Here is a 19071-nt window from a genome sequence, read left to right on the forward strand (position 1 = left end):
TCACTGGAGCGCGATCGCAAGATGCGCGAGTACAAGCGCACGCTGGTAGACGCCATGCTGCTGGCATTCCCATCTGACAGCGGGGCCACAGTGGAAGCACAAGGCAGAGGAGGAGGAGGAGGAGGTCGCCAACGCAACCAGGGCACCGCCAGCACCTCAGAAGGCAGGGTTAGCATGGCCGAAATGTGGAAAAGCTTTGTCAGCACGCCACAACAAACAGCAGCACCAGCAGCTCAGATGGAACGTCTTAGCAGGAGGCAGCATTTTACCAACATGGTGGAGCAGTATGTGTGCACACGCCTACATGTAGTGAATGACGGGTCTGCCCCCTTCAACTTCTGGGTCTCCAAATTGGGCACATGGCCTGAGCTTGCCCTTTACGCCTTGGAGGTGCTGGCGTGCCCTGCAGCCAGTGTATTATCTGAACGGGTATTTAGCACGGCTGGGGGCGTTATAACAGACAAGCGCAGCCGCCTGTCCAGAGACAATGTGGACAAGCTCACGTTCATTAAAATGAACCAGGCATGGATCCCACGGGACTTTTCCGTACCTTATGCAGAATAGCAATGGATACCGACCTTACCCACCCATTGTTCCATTTTTGCTCTTTCTCACTCTTTTGGGGTGTACCCTCATTTAAAATTTGTGAAAAGAAGCAGTGTTGGCTACCTCGTCCTCCTCCTCAGGGCCAGATTAATGTAGGGGCTATTGGAGCTGCAGCTCCAGGCCCCTACCTTTTATATAGGCCCCGGGTTGGCCATATTCACTGTTACCGCTCTTCTGTCACTTGTAAACACAGAAGTCTGGCTTCTATGCTCGCTTCCCCAGGCAGCACCCTCAGAACCTCCCCACACAGCGTGAAGGCCGGACAAGGAGGGACAGTTGGCGATGCATGGATGTGTTTATGGGCTTCAGAGACAGCATCCCATGTTGAATTAGGCATGCATGGCTGCACCCTTCCTCCTCTGGGTGCATGGCAAGGCACGGCCCTAAGGCCCTTCAAAATCCTCAGCACCAAGCCCATGATGCTGTTAATCCGGCCCTGGTCCTCCTCCACCGCCGCTTCCACCTACACCGCCCATAGGTGTGCGCAGCCTATTGCATTAAGGTGTGCACCCCAAAGTTGAAATACACATGCATGTGTTTGCCAGCAGGGAGAGTAATGTATCGGGGCCATGTACCTGTAGGCAAGGAGAAATAGAGCAGAGCAGGTCCCAGGGAGATCTTTCCCATCTCCTCACTGGCAATGCTATGTGCCCTAGGTGATTAGGGTGTGCCCAGGCACACCCAGCACACCCTGTGCGCACGCCTATGTCACCGCCACATCCACCACCACCTCAACCTCCCTCCTACTCCATATGGGCCTCGTCCTTCAGAGATGAAGAAGAACATTGTTTTATTTTTCTGTTTTTTTTTGTTGTTTTAAGTTATTTCCCTATCCACATTTGTTTGCAGAGCACTTGCCATGCTCTTAATTACGTTTTGCTGCCATTTGCAGCACTCTAGCCCTTTCCTTTGGTGTTTTAGAGCCATTTTAGTGCCTTAAAGTTCGGGTCCCCATTGACTTCAATGGGGTTCGGTGTCCGGGAAAAGTTCGGTAAAAGTCCGGGACACGGACCCGGACTTTTTTTTAAAGTTCGGCCGAACCCGTCGAACACGGACATCTAGGTGTCCGCTCAACCCTAGTTGTCACCAGAACAGGAATGGAGGGGAAATCTTCTAATGGGAAGACAAGTTCTGGTGACAACCAGGTATTCCCTCACTTTGGAGGGTTTTCTTCTTACTTTCTGTTCCCCAATGTCCCATTGGCCGGAGGGCAAAAAATAAATAAAAAAGACAGAGGTTATAACCCTCTTTCAAAAACCAAAAAGGTTACCTGGTGAATTAGGATGAGGTCACATGACTGACTGAACAGAATTATAAACCATTCATAATGTTAAAAAAGAAAAAGATTCCTATACATGTATTTCAACTGTGTTTTTGGCCGGGATACTTCTTAGTTTTGAATGGCATGCAATTTTAATTTCACCAGCGCCATATTAGTAAAAAGATGGATTCTGATTGGCTGGCATTGGACGCTCTTCTTAGCAGGTCGCTCTTCGTCTTATGAAATAAGCCCTTAAGTATCAACACACTTGAATCAGATCCCTCAACACCTGCAGGAAAAGTTACGCCACCGCGAGGCGAGGCGGGCGCTGAAGTGAGAAGGCGAGGGACTCTTCGGCGGGGAAAAGGCGAGTTTCCATGAGAACGCTGAGAGGTTGTTTGTTAAACAAGCCGGGGACGGCTTTCTTATTTACAATTTGCTAAATGGGCCTGACTATTCGCTAAACGCATCACGCCAATTTTCTGAGTGCTGCAGATGATATAAGTAGCACCTGTGCTGCAGATATAGATAATCCGGACGCAATTTGGATAACTTGAATCCTACGCAAACACTTTTTTTTTTACTCTCTCCCACTTAGTGATATAATTTTCTGCAGGAGCGGCGGGAATGACAAATGGCTGCATGCCCCCAACTATACCATGACAATTTGACGCCTTTTCCTACCTGATCCAGAAGTAAAAACAAGTTTGGGTTTAGGTATACTTTAACTCCTTGTCTACCAAGGTACTTGTATAAACTGCATAGTATACAAGGGGTTAAAGCAAGCTCATGTTTGCATTCATACCTGAGCAGCACAGGTTTCCGGAAACTCGCAAAAAACGCCATAAAACGTGCATCGCGCTCCACGCTCTAGATGAAAATATGTCTTCTCTTTGTAACTTGTTCACCATTTTCTCATATATTACAATAGAAATAATGAAACGAAAAAAAAAAAACCACATGCATCGTGCTTGTGGTGCCATTATTTTTTAATGACATCCCAAGTGCGGGAAGCAGTCGCGCATTTTGTCACAAATTTTTCGCACAACAAAACACACAAAATGCACGTTGCACTTAGCTTAGTGTATGAATTTGGTAACTGAACTTCTTTGGCGCGCAACAAAACGCACGTTGCCAAATGCACTTGGGACAGTGTTGGAATTTGATACCTGATCTTCTTTGGCGCGCAGCAAAAAGCACAAAATGCGCATTGCCAAATGCGCTTAGCTCAGTGTTTTAATTTAGCACTTGAACTTCTTTGGCATGCAACAAAACGCACACAACCATGCAATGCCAAATGCACTTGGGACAGTGTTGGAATTTGATACCTGATCTTCTTTGGCACGCAACAAAACGCACAAAATGCGCGTTGCCAAATGCGCTTGGCTCTTTTTTTTTGTATAATCAATTCTTATTGAGAAAGAGTTACGATAACAAACAATGCAGTACAAAAAAACAAAAGAAAAAGGAAACCCAGCATTATACAGACAAGGCCAATGGAGCATAACTGAGCGAAACAATAGCAACTGGACAATCTACAATAAATGTGCAAACCCATAGCTCAACAGAATGGGACGGGGCCCCTGGAGTGGTAACCATGGCCGGCTTAAACCAGAGCAGAGACGGGGCTCTCCCGGGTCCAGGCATTCGGCCCCATTCGACCCACCTTCCCCCCCTCCGTGGAGGGAAGAGATAGAGATAGTCCACGTCCCCAAACAAAAACATCACGGTCACCTAGATTCACCACAACGGGGGGAGCCACCGCATAGGGCACCAGAAAAATTAAATAAATAAATATTACATAAAAACAAGGGTCAAGAAAAAATGAGGGGGAGAGTATCTCTGCCATCCAAGGGGGAGAATCAGGTAACCCGAAGGGGTGCCCACGCCCGGCTCCAAGAGCAACAAGGCTAAGGTGCAGGGGTGTGTGAGGCTTGCAGTACCCGCTGATGAAATGAGGGGTCAGCTAGTGCCAGGAGGGCCACATCGAGACTGGAGGACACAGGGAACGAATTGGGGGCGTACCGGCGCCACTGCGACCAAGCTGGGTCAAACCCATGCCGGTTGCCTCTACACGTGGCCATCCACTCCTCAGCGTCCATAATCGCCTTTACTTTGCGAAGCCAGTCTGCCTCGCTAGGGACATGGGGAGTCTTCCAGTGGATAGGAATGAGGCTTTGGCGGCATTGACCAAGTGCGGGAGAGCCCTGACTCTTTTTTTTTATTTGGTACTTGAACTTCTTTGGCGCACAACAAAACGCACAAAAACGCGCTTTGCCAAATGCGCTTGGGACAGTGATGGGATTTGGTTTCTGAACATCTTTGGCGTGCCACAAAAAGCACAAAAGATAGACCCTAAAGAGAAGCTTAAAGTACTGTTCATCATTTAAAATCTTCACCTCAGTGGCAAAGTGAAGCAGCGGCCTTGCTGCACACACCTCAGATAGATGTCCTCAAACTGTGCATAGTTGTCAGTTGGAGTATCCCACTCATCCCTTCTCCCATTCCAGTTCCAAAATAAATACAAAAAAACAAATCCCCTGGATTGTTTTTTGACTGAGCCGAGGACTTAAATGCTACAAGTTCAATTGTCTGTTGCTATGGGTAACCCAGGGGAATCCACTATAAGCAGCTCCCATTTGGGGGCTCGTCCGGGATGTCGCCCTGGGTTACCGGAACAGTTGCTAAAGGCAACAGCCGAAGAAAATCTGTGAAAATGCCATTTTCCTCTCAGGAACTGTGTTCTAATGCTCAAGACAAGTGTGAGGCCTGCTCCATGGGAGATAGGGAGAGTGGGATAAAAAATAAAATGCACAGTGATGATTGCCAGTGGTAACAGAAGAAGTTTTGCCAGGATTACAAAGGGTTTGCTCAAATGATGGGCTGGAGACCAGGAAAAATGTATTTTGCTGTGAGGATGGACTGTGTCTGCTTAACAGTAAACGATGCAAGTGTGGAGGGAGAAAATGGCGGCCCAGGGCACGTGGATCAGTGTGCCGGGAGCCATGTATATGCCAAGGATATACAGAAAAATGTTGACCGTGCATACAATGACAGCGGGACATTCTTCCAACGCAGTTGCAATGTGGATGCTGTAAAGAAATCTGTTGACCATGCATACAATGACAGTGGGACATTTGGTGGATCTTGCTTGTACAAGTGCTAAGAAGAGAAAATGTTGGCCATACATCTGACAGCAGAACAATTCTACGGACTAGCAAAGAGGGTCAGCTGGCTCAGAGTGATGGAGGTGCAGTTGGAGCCCTGGTACAAGCAGGGCCGCTGATAGGGGGGGACCACCAGCCCTCTTGTAGGGGGCCCAAGCACACAGGGGGGCCCACACAGGGAGGGGGATTAGTGATGGACAACAAATACAAAAATCTTTCTCCAGCACCTGAATCTGATCTCTCCCTCTCCCTGCTATCAGCTTTTATCTGCTGAGAAAGAGACAGTTGTCCCTCACTAATCCCCCTCCCTGTGTGGGCCCCCCTCCCAGCACAGGCTCTAATGTTAGGTCTGCTCCTGAGTTTATTTGTAACTTTGTTTCTTTCCCTCTGTCTCTCTGATCCCGGAGCTCCAACTGCCCAGCCTGTATAATTTTTTCATCTCATCTTCATTTTTATTCATTAACATAGCTTTTTTTTTTTTTTTTTTTTTTAGATTTAGCAAGAATTATGTTGAATTTGTGTCTGATAATAGTGATTTTGTTGTAATTTTAGCTAAATATATCTTTCATATTTTTTTGGGGGGGCCCTGCCAGGTAGTCTGTACAGGGCCCCGTGATTTCTAACAGCAGCCCTGGGTACAAGTAAAAGTGGCAGATGCGTGCAAGCTGAGAGGCACGGTCCGCTTTACAGTAACTTCCATGTAGTCTGAGCTGAGAGAGAGCGGCATCGGAAGAATTACTGTACCGCGCGGGAAAGTGCATGCTGAAAAGTCCTGGCTAGTAGGAGGAGCCACCGCCAACCTAGAGATGGGGGCGGGAAAGCTGCTCACGCACAGCCTGTGCGTCTCTGGAGTGAGAAGGAGAGTCTATAAATTACTTCCGCCTCTGGGTGTGGCTGAGAGGGAGACACATGTGCGGAGGAGCAAGATGGCGAATACCGGAGTGAGCCAGAGCGCAGAGGCTAACCCACATGTTGGCTGAGAACTTGCGGAGCAGACCAGACAGCCGAAGACATCTACCCTGTGGGATACAGGGGTGCGGATGGTGCCCAACGGAGGACTGGCGTTGTGGACTGAAGAGGGCGTGGAGCACTTGGGCCTGGTATGTAGTCAGTGTCTGAGTGTTACCATGTGAGTGCGAGCTTGGGGCCAGTGCAGGCACTGCGGCAATCTGCTGCTGCGGGCAGAGAGGAGTGAAGGTCGGCCCAAGAAGTTGAGTGTGACATGGGAGACCAGGGTCACTCGTGACTTGTCAGCTGCGGAGTCGGGGCCTCACCTGGGCCGTGGAAGAGGAATGCTGCGGCTCATGATGCAGCTGGTGGAGACCATGCAGACTGACAGTGGTCCAGCATGCAAATGAAAGGAGGCCCGAACGTCCGAGCAAGAATGCGTGCAGGTAGTTCGAATTGCCACCTGGTGCATTGAAGACTGCAGCAGCAGAGAAAAAGTCTGCTCCTACACAGGCAGATGGGAGAAATGGAGAGTGGCTGAACCTATATTATTTTTATTCACAGACATGACTAGGCATGATGGGAATTGTAGTTCCTGAACAACTGGAGGGCCATAGTTAAAGTATATTGCGTTCACCCCATCTCCCTTTAACCTGTTCCCGACTGCCCGCTGCAGTTATACGGCGGCAGGCAGCCGCTCCCAGGCAAATCGCCGTACATGTACGGCGCTCACGAGCAAGAGGTTAGGGGACGAGTGCACCCCGCCAGCAGTGAGCCCCTGCTCGTCAGCGGGGAAGCCGATGCAGAGGGCAGGCGGCTCCGATTTCCGCCTGACACCCGCGATCGTTCCCCGCTGAGAGAGAAGAACGGTCAGCTGTTGTAAACATAGCTGACCGTTCTTCTCCCTGGAATGATCATAGAGCCCTGGTGATCCTTCTATATAGGATCACATGTCTCTATGGTCATTTCAGAAGCCACGCCCCCCCCCCCCCCAGTTAGAATCACTCCCCTAGGCTCATTTTAACCCCTTGATCACCCAAAATGTTTGCCCCTTCCCTGCCAGTGTCATTATTACAGTAAGTCCCGGTTCACACTACCGCGACTTGTCAGGCGACTTGGCCGCCTGACAAGTCGTGGTCCATTCAGTGCAATTCGAACCGTTCTAATAGGAGCGACTCAAGTCGCTCCGACTTAGAAAATAGTTCCTGCACTACTTTTGACCGAAGTCGGAGCGACTTGCATTGACTTACATTATGTGAAGTCCGTGCAAGTCGCGCCGAAGTCGCGGTGCACGGCGACTTCACTAGTCGCCCCCGAAGTCGTGTCGCCATAGTGTGAACCGACTCTTACATTGCATATTTTTTAGCACTGATTACTGTAGTAATGTCACTGGTACCCCCAAAAAAATGTCAGTCAGTGGTCCGATCTGTCCGCCGCAATGTCGCAGTCCCGCAAAATATCGCAGATCGCCGCCATTACTAGTAAAAAAATTTAAAAAAATCAATAAAAATGACATAAATAAATTTTTCCCGTAGTTGGTAAACGGAATAACTTTTGCGCAAACCAATCAAAATACGCTTATTGCGATTTTTTTTTTTTACTAAAAATATGTAGCAGAAAACAAATTGGCCTAAAAATTTTGATTTTTAATTTTTTTTTTTTTGAGAATGTCACACAGTAGAATTAGAATGTGAAAAATATATATATTTTTTTTTAAATTGTTGCTCTTTTTTTTGTTTATAGCAAAAATTAAAAATCGCACAGGTGATCAAATACCACCAAAAGAAAGCTGTATTTGTGAGAAAAAAAACAACATCAATTTTATTTGGGTACAGCGTCGCACGACCGCGCAATTGTCCATTAAATTAACGCAGTGCCGAATCGCAAAATAGGTCCTGGTCAGGAAGGGGGCAAATCCTTCTGGTCTTAAAGTGGTTAAGTCTTGTCAGCTTTTTGACCATGTGCATATTTGGAACAATTACTAATATGGTTATTACACATTTAGCTCAAACTGTATTAGGATATAACTGCATAATGGGTTGTCTTGTAGGTTATTTTAATACACCAAACTGTACTGATGTAGCACCCTACAAGGTAGGTGCTAGGCAAAAGTATAGTGGGCCTTAGCTGCTTAACAGCAGGGCTATGATTTTCAGCTGGACTGTCATGTTTTCCAAGTGTTGCCATTGAGAGGGTAGTCTTCCCACTGGCTCAATGAGCAGGTTCTCATTGGGCAGTGGAGGAAACCCAATCAGTGGCACATTCAGGCTTGTATCTACCCCAGGAAGGCAGATTCTGCCGCACAGGATTCTGGGAGCGGGTATAAGTTTGAGGGGAGCGCATGACGCAGCGTCTTTGGTGGGAAGCAGAGTCCCAGGAGGGAGAGTATGGCTGTCTCTCCTCCTGTCAGAAGCATTGGGTGTCCCAGAAGGCTTGCCTGAGGGGGACAGAAAGAGCTGAGCTGAGCTGCAGAGAGGATCCGGTGTGCCAAGGACCAGCGGAGCAGAGGGGGTCCACTTTCAGGAAACCATTCCCAGTTCCTGAGTACTGTAACTGCCCTGGGGGTCTGCCTAGCTGAGAGGGGACCACTCTGGTGAAGGTCCAAGGGATCCAGGAGCCAGATAGCGGTAAAGGGGGTGCCAGTGTTGACCCTGAAGTTCAGAGGGGGTGCCTAGTGAGAGGACCCTGAAGCGTAGAGGGGGTGCCTAGTGAGAGGACCCAGAAGCATAGAGGGGGTGCCTAGTGAGAGGACCCTGAAGCATAGAGGGGGTGCCTAGTGAGAGGACCCTGAAGCGTAGAGGGGGTGTCTAGTGAGAGGACCCTGAAGCGTAGAGGGGTGCCTAGTGAGAGGACCCTGAAGCATAGAGGGGGTGCCTAGTGAGAGGACCCTGAAGCATAGAGGGGGTGCCTAGTGAGAGGACCCTGAAGCGTAGAGGGGTTGCCTAGTGAGAGGACCCTGAAGCATAGAGGGGGTGCCTAGTGAGAGGACCCTGAAGTGTAGAGGGGGTGCCTAGTGAGAGGACCCTGAAGCGTAGAGGGGGTGCCTAGTGAGAGGACCCTGAAGTGTAAAGGGGTGCCTAGTGAGAGGACCCTGAAGTGTAGAGGGGGTGCCTAGTGAGAGGACCCTGAAGTGTAGAGGGGGTGCCAGTGGTTGGGCCCTGAAGAGCTAAGTGTACAGCGTGCAGTGTTGAGAGTTGCAGCAGCACAAGCGGTTACAAGGAGCTACCTCAGTCAGTGAAGGGCTGGAGGGAGCTGTTCACAGGACTTTTGAGCTAACCAGAGTGTCAAGAGTCAAGTCTCACTACAGTCCAGGATCTTTTTGAAGTTAACCAAGGTGTTAAAGTCAAATTCTAGTACAGTTCAGCAAAACAGTATTTTTCAAGCGCCAGTAAGTGTTGGTCGGCATTCAGCTGGCGTCAAGACAGCGCGGAAAGGCATTTTTTATGCAAAGTGTCCCATTTGTATCTAGTTGAGTCAGAGGAGTATCCCACTCATTCCCTTCTACCATCCCACTTATAAAATAAACAAAACAAACCAAAGATGCCAGACTGGTCTTTGACTCAAATCTCACACTTTGTTATTCAGCTTAAATGGGCTGAAGGTGTCACCGGTAACAATGGCAGACCCACATCAGGCCCAATGCCTGGAAATCCTGCTACACATTGTTTTATCTTTGTATTTATTTTTTATGTTGATGCCAAGTGTGATCGAATAAACTCACACTTTGTTTTAAGTCAGCCTGGCTATTGAACTATTGAATGAAACGCCTAAAAGACATTACAGATATCATTAGATATCTTCATTATTTTACATGGATGTTATTAGCTATACATGTTACTGTATGATGATCTATTCATTGTGCATAACCAGTTCCGGACCGGAAGGAAGGATTTGCCCCCTTAATGACCAGGCCATTTTTATCGATTCAGCACTGCGTTACTTTAACGCAGGGATCCTCAAACTACGGCCCTCCAGCTGTTGGGGAACTACACGTCCCATGAGGCATTGTAAAACTCTGACATTTACAGACATGACTGGGCATGATGGGATTTGTAGTTCCTGAACAGCTGGAGGGCCGTAATTTGAAGATCCCTGCTTTAACGGACAATTATGCGGTCGTGCGACACTGTACCGAAAAAAATTTATGTCCTTTTTTTCCCACAAATACAACTTTCTTTTGGTGGTATTTGATCACCTCTGCAATTTTTATTTTTTGTGCTATAAAAAAAAAAAAGCGACAATTCTGATAAAAACATTTTTTTTTTCACATTCTGCTATATAACATTCCCCCAAAAAAAAAGAAAATTTGTATTCTGCTACATATTTTTGGTGAAAGAAAAAAAAAAATCGCAATAAGCATATTTTAATTGGTTTACGCAAAAGTTATCGCATCTACAAACTAGGGTAAAGATTTATGTCATTTTTATTGTATTTTTTTACTAGTAATGGCGGTGATTAGCGGGACTGCGACATTGTGGCGGACAGATCGGACACCTAACTGACATTTTTGACACTTTTGGGGGGGGACCAGCATCATTACTACAGAAATCAGTGCTAAAAAATGCACTGTTACTGTAATAATGGCACTGGCAGGGAAGGGGTTAACACAGTGGGTGATCAAAGGGTTAATTGTGATCCCCAGGGGAGTGTTTTCTAACTGTGGGGGGAGGGACTGGTGATATGATCATAGAGACCTGTGATCCTATATAGAAGGATCACAGGGGCTCTGTGATCATTTCAGAGAGAACGGTCAGATGTGTTTACAACAGCTGACCGTTCTTCTCTCTCAGCGGGGAGCGATCACGGGTGCCCGGCGGCAATCGCAGCCACTAATCCCGTGGATCGGCCTCCCGGCTGCCTAGTGGGGGTGGAAGCGTGCTGCCAGCGGTGCACGCTCGCCCACCAGCACCACTCCCCCGACCAACGTATCCCTACGTCTTTTCGCGCAGCCAAGCCAATCTGCCCCAGTAAAAAACTGCAGCGGGCAGTCGGCATGTGGTTAATTGTATTGTGATGTGTATCACTTTTACTTCATGTATTGAGAAAAAAATATATTGTTTTTATATTTGTACTCCAATACTGTATACTTACAATGGTGGTCTCTCTCTTTTTGTGTTTAATATTAAGTGCCTTTTACCAACACTGAGCATGATTCCTTGTTTCTTTTAAAACACTTTTGTAGGAGTGTAGCCATCCTCTCTTGCACACTCCAGAGATGGATTAAGGACTATGGGAATTCTAGTGTGCAAACAGCAGTGTACATGACCGAAAACAGCGTTCACCACTCATATTCATTTCCATTTACAACTTTTGATGCTGCTGGCCCCTGCTCTCTCAGCGCTGCTTTCCTAAACTTCACAGGAAAGAGTTAGCAGTGGACAGTGCAGTCTTCAGCTGGTCTGTTAGTTTGGAGAAGAAAGGGTGAGGAGGAGGGAGTGCCTTGCCATCCTAGTGTATAGGGGTGTGTGCAGGGCCGGTGCTACCACTAGGCGAACTAGGCAGCCGCCTAGGGCGTACTGCCACCTAGGGCGCAGCCATGGCCAGTGCCACATTTTTCTCCTGTCACCTTCTTATCCCCTGTGGATGTCACCTCTAGAGAGGGGGGCAGTGTGTACAGGAAGGGGGGTGTAGGGTTAAAGGGGGGCAGTGTGTATAGGAAGGGGGTGTAGGGTTAAAAGGGGTGTAGCAATAAAGGGGGGCAGTGTGGGCAGGAAGAGGGGTGTAGGATTCAAGAGGGCAGTGTATACAGGAAGGGGATGTAGGGTTAAAGGGGGGGCATTATGTGTAGAAAAGGGGGCAATATGTACAGTTTTTTTTTTTCTTGGGGGGGGGGGGGGGCGCGCAAGTAGCTGGTCTTGCCTAGGGCGCAAAATAGTCTAGCACCGGCCCTGGGTGTGTGTTTCTAATGCTGCACACAGTGTAGGGAGACACAACTCTAGTCCCTACATGCAAGGGTGGCTCCATATGACACAGCAAGAGAAAGGAGTCACCCGGAGACAGGGAACCAGCTTAAACTGGAACAAGGATTAAAAGACGAGGCTGCATACCCAGTAAGTGATTACATCAGCTGCTGGAAGTGCTTAAAAAACTGAGCACATAATATCGCTTAACACAGGACTCCAAGGCCTATGTTTTTTTAATTATTTTTAGACTGGGACAATTTATTTTTGAGAGGGGGTCAGGTAGGGTGAAGTTTCTAACCTAATGGTACAAAGAAATATTAAAGCATGTTTACTGGTAAGTGGCCACCAGAGGGCACCATTCATTTAAGAATTTATCCTGCTGGAGGACTTTGTCTTGCTATACAGCCAGCAAGATAAGATCACAAATCCTGCATGCGCATGAAGAATGTATCTTTCTAATTAAGCAATCGGGAGCTTTGATGCATCCAGAAAATAATAAATATATACTTATTTCTGAGGGTAGGAAGCACTTCAAGACATTCCAGATGTGTGTCTTACTTATTACTGAACTCCCCCAGGAAAGTACACGCCAATGCTTTAAAATCATTAAGAAAATAATATAAAGCTTTGCTTGTTGATTCTAATATCTGCAAACAGTTTTATCCCCCGAGAGATGAAACATTTTCAGATGTTACCATCGCCATAGAAACACAGAAGGCTTCCCTGTTAATAATTAAAATATTTAGACTTGTTTTATTAACATGTTATGTTATTGTAATCTGGTTTGCAAACAACACTGAGAATAAAAATAAAATACAATTTATCTGTCTCTAAGACACGCCGAAATTGGCAATTTGTGAGCCCGAGAGGTAATTAGCAGAATAATTCCAACATTTCCATCTCATTTTATTCATGAACACGGCAACAAATTTCAAGTATGACCTGTGAACTGCGAGACACTGACACCAACACTGACAATGACACTGACACCAACACTGACAATGACACCGACACATCCAATAACAGTGACACTGACACCAACACTGACAATGACACCGACACTGACACATCCAATAACAGTGACAATGACACCAACACTGACAATGACACTGACACCTACAATGACAATGACACTAACACCTACAATGAAACCTACACTGATACATCCAATAACAGTGACACTGACACCAACACTGACAATGACACTGACAATGACACTGACACCGACACATTCAGTAACAGTGACACGGACAATGACACTGACACGTCCAATAACAGTGACACTGACACCTACACTAACAATGACAATGACACCTACACTGACAATGACACCTACACTGACAATGACACTGACACCTACAATGAAACCTACACTGACACTGACACATCCAATAACAGTGACACTGACACCTACACTGACAATGACACTGACACATCCAATAACAGTGACACTGACAATGACACTGACACATCCAATAACAGTGACACTGACACCTACACTGACAATGACACTGACACCTACACTGACAATGACACTGACACTGACACATCCAATAACAGTGACACTGACACATCAAATAACAGTGACACTGACAATGACACTGACATTGACACTGACACATCCAATAACAGTGACACTGCCACCGACACATCCAATAACAGTGACACTGACACCTACACATCCAATAACAGTGACACTGGCACCTACACTGACACATCCAATAACAGTGACACTGACAAATCCAATAACAGTGACACTGACACATCCAATAACAGTGACACTGACACATCCAATAACAGTGATGCTGACACAGACACATCCAATAACAGTGACACTGACACCTACACTGACACATCCAATAACAGTGACACTGACACCTACAATGACACATCCAATAACAGTGACACTGACACATTCAATAACAGTGACGCTGACACCTACACTGACACATCCAATAACAGTGATGCTGACACAGACACATCCAATAACAGTGACACTGACACCTACACTGACACATTCAATAACAGTGACGCTGACACAGACACATCCAATAACAGTGACGCTGACACAGACACATCCAATAACAGTGACGCTGACAATGACACTGACACCTACACTGACACATCCAATAACAGTGACACTGACACCTACACTGACACATCCAATAACAGTGACGCTGACACCAAAAATGACACTGACATCAAAACTGACCCTGACAACGACACTGACACTGCCACCAGCAATGATGCTGACAATGACACCAACACCGACAATGACACCTACATCGATCAATGATATACTGACTTGGGGTTCCTAAACCAAGGACACACTGACATTTGGGGGGTCCTAATATATGCCACACTGGCACTTGGAGCCCAGAAAAATGACGCATTGACACTTTGGGATCCTATAACAATGACAGACTCTTGGGAGTCCCAGATCAATGACACACTGACACTTACGGGTACCAAAACAGAGGCATATTGACTTTTGGGGTCCTAGGACAATGACACACTGACACGTGGCGCCCCAGAGCAATGACACAGTAACACATAGTTGCCAACATTCCCGATTTGGCCGTGACATTCACTTAATTGAGACCCATGTCCCGGTCTGACCGCGTATCCCAGAAGGTTTTGTCCCAGGCAGGGGCGGATTGGACCGGGGTGCCTGAACCCCCATAATCAAAGTCGCGCCACTCCACATTTTATGTCATCCCAGGCCGCCCACATGGTAAGCGGAAGAGGGAGGGATCTTACAGACAACTTCAGCCAGCTACTGGCTGAGGAGGTAGCAGGAGGCGGGCTGCAGCGTGTGCCAATGGGAGCTTTGATGCATCCAGAAAATAATAAATATATACTTATTTCTGAGGGTAGGAGGCACTTCAAGACATTCCAGATGTGTGTCTTATTACTGAACTCCCCCAGGAAAGTAGACGCCAATGCTTTAACCACTTGCCAAACGCCAGCAGTACATATACTGCGGCAAGTCGGCTCTATTGTGCGAAACAACCTACCTGTACGTCGTTTCGTGCAATAGTCAGGGGGGGCGCGGGTCCGCTGATTGGCCAGAGGGGGAGCCAATCAGCCAGTCCGGCAGACGCGATGTCCACCGGCCACTTGTGATCGCTCCCCAGAGAGACAGAACTGTTCTGTTCTGTCACAGATGAACACAGGGATCTTGTGTTCCTGCTATTTCGGAACACAGATCTCTATGTTCATCTAGTAAGTCCATCCCCCACACGGTTAGCAAGCACTCCCTGGGGACACACGTAACCCTTTGATCGCCCCTGGTGTTAACCCCTTCCCTGCCAGTGTCATTAGTACAGTAACAGTGCATATTTTTAGCACTGATTACTGTAGTAATGTCACTGGTCCCCTCAAAAATGTCAGTTAGGTGTCTGATCAATCCGCCGCAATATCGCAGTCCCGCAAAAAAAAAAAAACACAACTACACACACACCACCACGCTGATTGCCGCCATTACTAGTCAAAAAAATGTTTTTTTAACCACTTTACCACCGGAGGATTTTGCTGTCTTACGTCCAGGCCACTTTTTGAGATTCGGCGCTGTGCGACTTTAACTGACAATTGCGCGGTCGTGCGACGCCGTACCCAAACGAAATTTACGTCCTGTTTTTCCCACAAACAGAGCTTTCTTTTGGTGGTATTTGATCACTAGTGCGATTTTTACTTTTTGCGCTATAAACAAAAAAATAGCGTTTATTTTGAAAAAATAACAATATTTTTAACATTTTTTTATATGAAATTCCCCCCCAAAAAAATGTAAAAATCTAAATTTTTTTAAATTTTTGGCCAATTTGTTTTCTGCTACCTATGTTTGGTAAAAAAAAATCACAATAAACGTATTTTGATTATATTTCTGTCATTTTTGGTGAGTAATGGCGGCGATCTGCGATTTTTTTTTGCGGGACTGCGACATTGCGGCGGACAGATCGGACCCTTGACTGACATTTTTGACACTTTTGGGGTTACCAGTGACATTACTGCAGTAATCAGTGCTATACATATGCACTGTTACTGTAAAAATGACACTGGCAGGGAAGGGGTTAATTTTATTGGAGAGGGAGGGGTTAATGTATGCCTGGTGTTTACTGACGTGTGTGGGGGGAGGTGACTGAGTGACACAGGGACAGATCGCATGTTCAGCTATGCTGAACCCCTGCAATCTGACCCTGCCTGTCACTTAGGAGATCCGCCCGCTCTGTTTACACAAGCGGGCGGATCTCCAAACTAGATTCCCCGACAATCGGGGAAGAGCAGTGGCGATCACTGCCGCTCCTCCCCTGGCCCGACTCCCGCTGTGAATGAATACAGCGGGAGCGCGCCTCCGGCGGCGCGTGAGCACCGCCTACAGTGGGAGGAGTCCAGCGATGTAGTACTACGTCACTGGACGATAACGAAGCACTTTGCCGCAGTACGGTCAACGTGACCGGTCGGCAAGTGGTTAAAGAATTGTTGCTCTTTTTAAGGTAATCAAATACCATCAAAGGAAAGCTCTATTTGTAGGAAAAAGAGGACATACATTTTATTTGGGTACAGCGTCCCACGACCGCGCAATTGTCAGTTAAAGTAACGCAGTGCCATGTCGCAAAAAAAAAGGCCTGGTCATGAAGAGGGGGGGGGTAAAACCTTCCAGAAGTGGTTAAAATCATTAAAAAATAAAATAATATAAAGGTGTGCTTGTTAATTCCAATATCTGCAAAGAGTTTTTTTTTTTGCAAATTCTTTATTAAGAAGAATCCAACAAGCCACATCCAAATAGAAACAACAGACAGAATTTATAAAGTACTGAGCACCCCAGAGAAATCAATGTGCAAAATAACCTCCAATACGCGATGAGGACAAGTCCATTCCTCCACACGGAGGTCCCAATACTGCAATGTAGATAACACCCCATTGGTCAGATGGTTACAACGCGGGAGTATCGTCTATGCAAACAGTTTTATCCTGCGAGAGACAAAACATTTTCAGACGTTACCATCTCCATAGAAACACAGAAGGCTTCCCTGTTAATAAAATATTTAGACTTGTTTTATTAACATGTTATGTTATTGTAATCTGGTTTGCAAACGGGACTGAGAATAAAAATAAAATACAATTTATCTGTCTTAGAACACGTCGAAATTGGCAATTTGTGACCCCGAGACGTAACTAGCAGAGTAATTCCTACATTTCCATCTCATTTTATTCATGAACACGGCAACAAAATTTCAGGGTGTTGAGACCTGGGAACTGCGAGACACCGACATCAAATGCTGGCAATGACACTTGTACCTGATTTGGAATAAAGTCCCTCTTTGCTTCTCATTTGTCCCTCATTTTGGTCTGATCTATAAAGTTGTATTTAAAATACACTTTTTATCTTTCAAAATTTTAAATTTGCTGCATTTGTAAATGTCAAAATCCAATATAAAAGGAATGGTAATGTAAAATAAATAAAATGCACTTGTTGGCTTAAATAATAATTTTTTCATATACTGTAATTCTCCTTTAAAGGGGTGTGGCAGGGGGGGGGGGGTCTTATGCCTAGATACTTTTGCTTATAGATGTCCCTCGTTACCATCTTCTGGGGGGCCCAGAACAATGACACACTGACGCTTGGGGGCCCAGAACAATGACACACTGACGCTTGGGGGCCCAGAAGGATGACACACTGACACTTGGGAGCCCAGAACAATGACACACTGACGCTTGGGGGCCCAGAACAATGACACACTGACGCTTGGGGGCCCAGAACAATGACACACTGACACTCGGGGGCCCAGAACAATGACACACTGACACTCGGGGGCCCGGAACAATGACACACTGACACTTGGGGGCCCAGAACAATGACACACTGACACTTGGGGGCCCAGAACAATGACACACTGACACTTGGGGGCCCAGAACAATCACACACTGACATTCGGTGGCCCAGAACAATGACACACTGACACTCGGGGGCCCAGAACAATGACACACTGACACTTGGGGGCCCAGAACAATGACCCACTGACACGTGGGGGCCCAGAACAATCACACACTGACACTCGGGGGCCCAGAACAATCACACACTGACACTTGGAGGCCTAGTACAATGACACACTGACACTTGGGGGCCCAGAACAATGACACACTGACACTTGGGGGCCCAGAACAATGACACACTGCATTTATTGCATTTCTTTTTTTACAATATGTTTTTATAGCACTCATGGTGTAGCATAAACTTCTCTGCTTTGGTCTATGTATATATGCACTTTCCTTTTTTCATCACAGCAGCCTCCCTTTTTTTGACTGTTTACTATCAGTGGTGTACATCTGGAAAGGTGTGATATAGCTCCCTGTATTATGCATGGCACTTGTTCTATATATCACATCATGAAGTTTTCTGTGAGAATTGCAAAACTTAGGAATTTCTGATGATTTTGGCAAGTTGGCATGTGAAGGTAAGCAGCCTGAAGGTTCAGAGTTACCATGAGCAAATTTGGCAATAACAGATTTATGACTGATCAGATGCTTTCCATACGGAACATTCTTCAAACCAGAAATCTGTTGGACGCTTAGGTTGAGAATCATCTGAAATTTGCCTTATGGCTTTTTTCACAAGAAAAACGCGTGGGAAAAAAAACCTGAAATTTTTGATTCTCTGGAACACAAGAAATTATTTTTGCTGACTCCCAAAGACAGAGCAGGTCTAACATGGCCCCCCTTTTCTTCTGGTCCCTGGGAAGGGGAGAGGTGAGAAAAAAAAATCTCTGGGCCGGGGGGGGGGGGGGGGGGGGATTGGTACGGGGGAGTTTGAACTCTAACCTGTAACTCTCTAAAAATCTGGAGGATAAAAGGCATTTTTCGGTGATCTCTGCCCACTGGTCGGCAAACATGGTCAGCCTTCCTCCCACCCCCAAACTGGCGTCACTGTGAATTTTTGGTTGCGGCTGAAGGAGCAAAGAGCACGTCCCCCTTTGACTTGTCCTTATTGAAAGACCCCTTCTCACAGATTTATTTTGGAAAACACGAAAAGGTCCATTACCTCTGGGTTTACCTCTCTTAGAAGGGAAACACTTATTTTCTCTGAAGAGAGTGCTAGTACTTCCTCTAAGTGGAACCAAAGAAAAGTTTCCCCTCAAAAGGAATACTGCACAACTTATTTTTGGAAGGTCCCCCTCTCAGGACTTCA

Source organism: Pelophylax lessonae (assembly GCF_965119305.1).
Source record: "Pelophylax lessonae genome assembly, chromosome: 8".
NCBI lineage: Eukaryota > Metazoa > Chordata > Amphibia > Anura > Ranidae > Pelophylax > Pelophylax lessonae.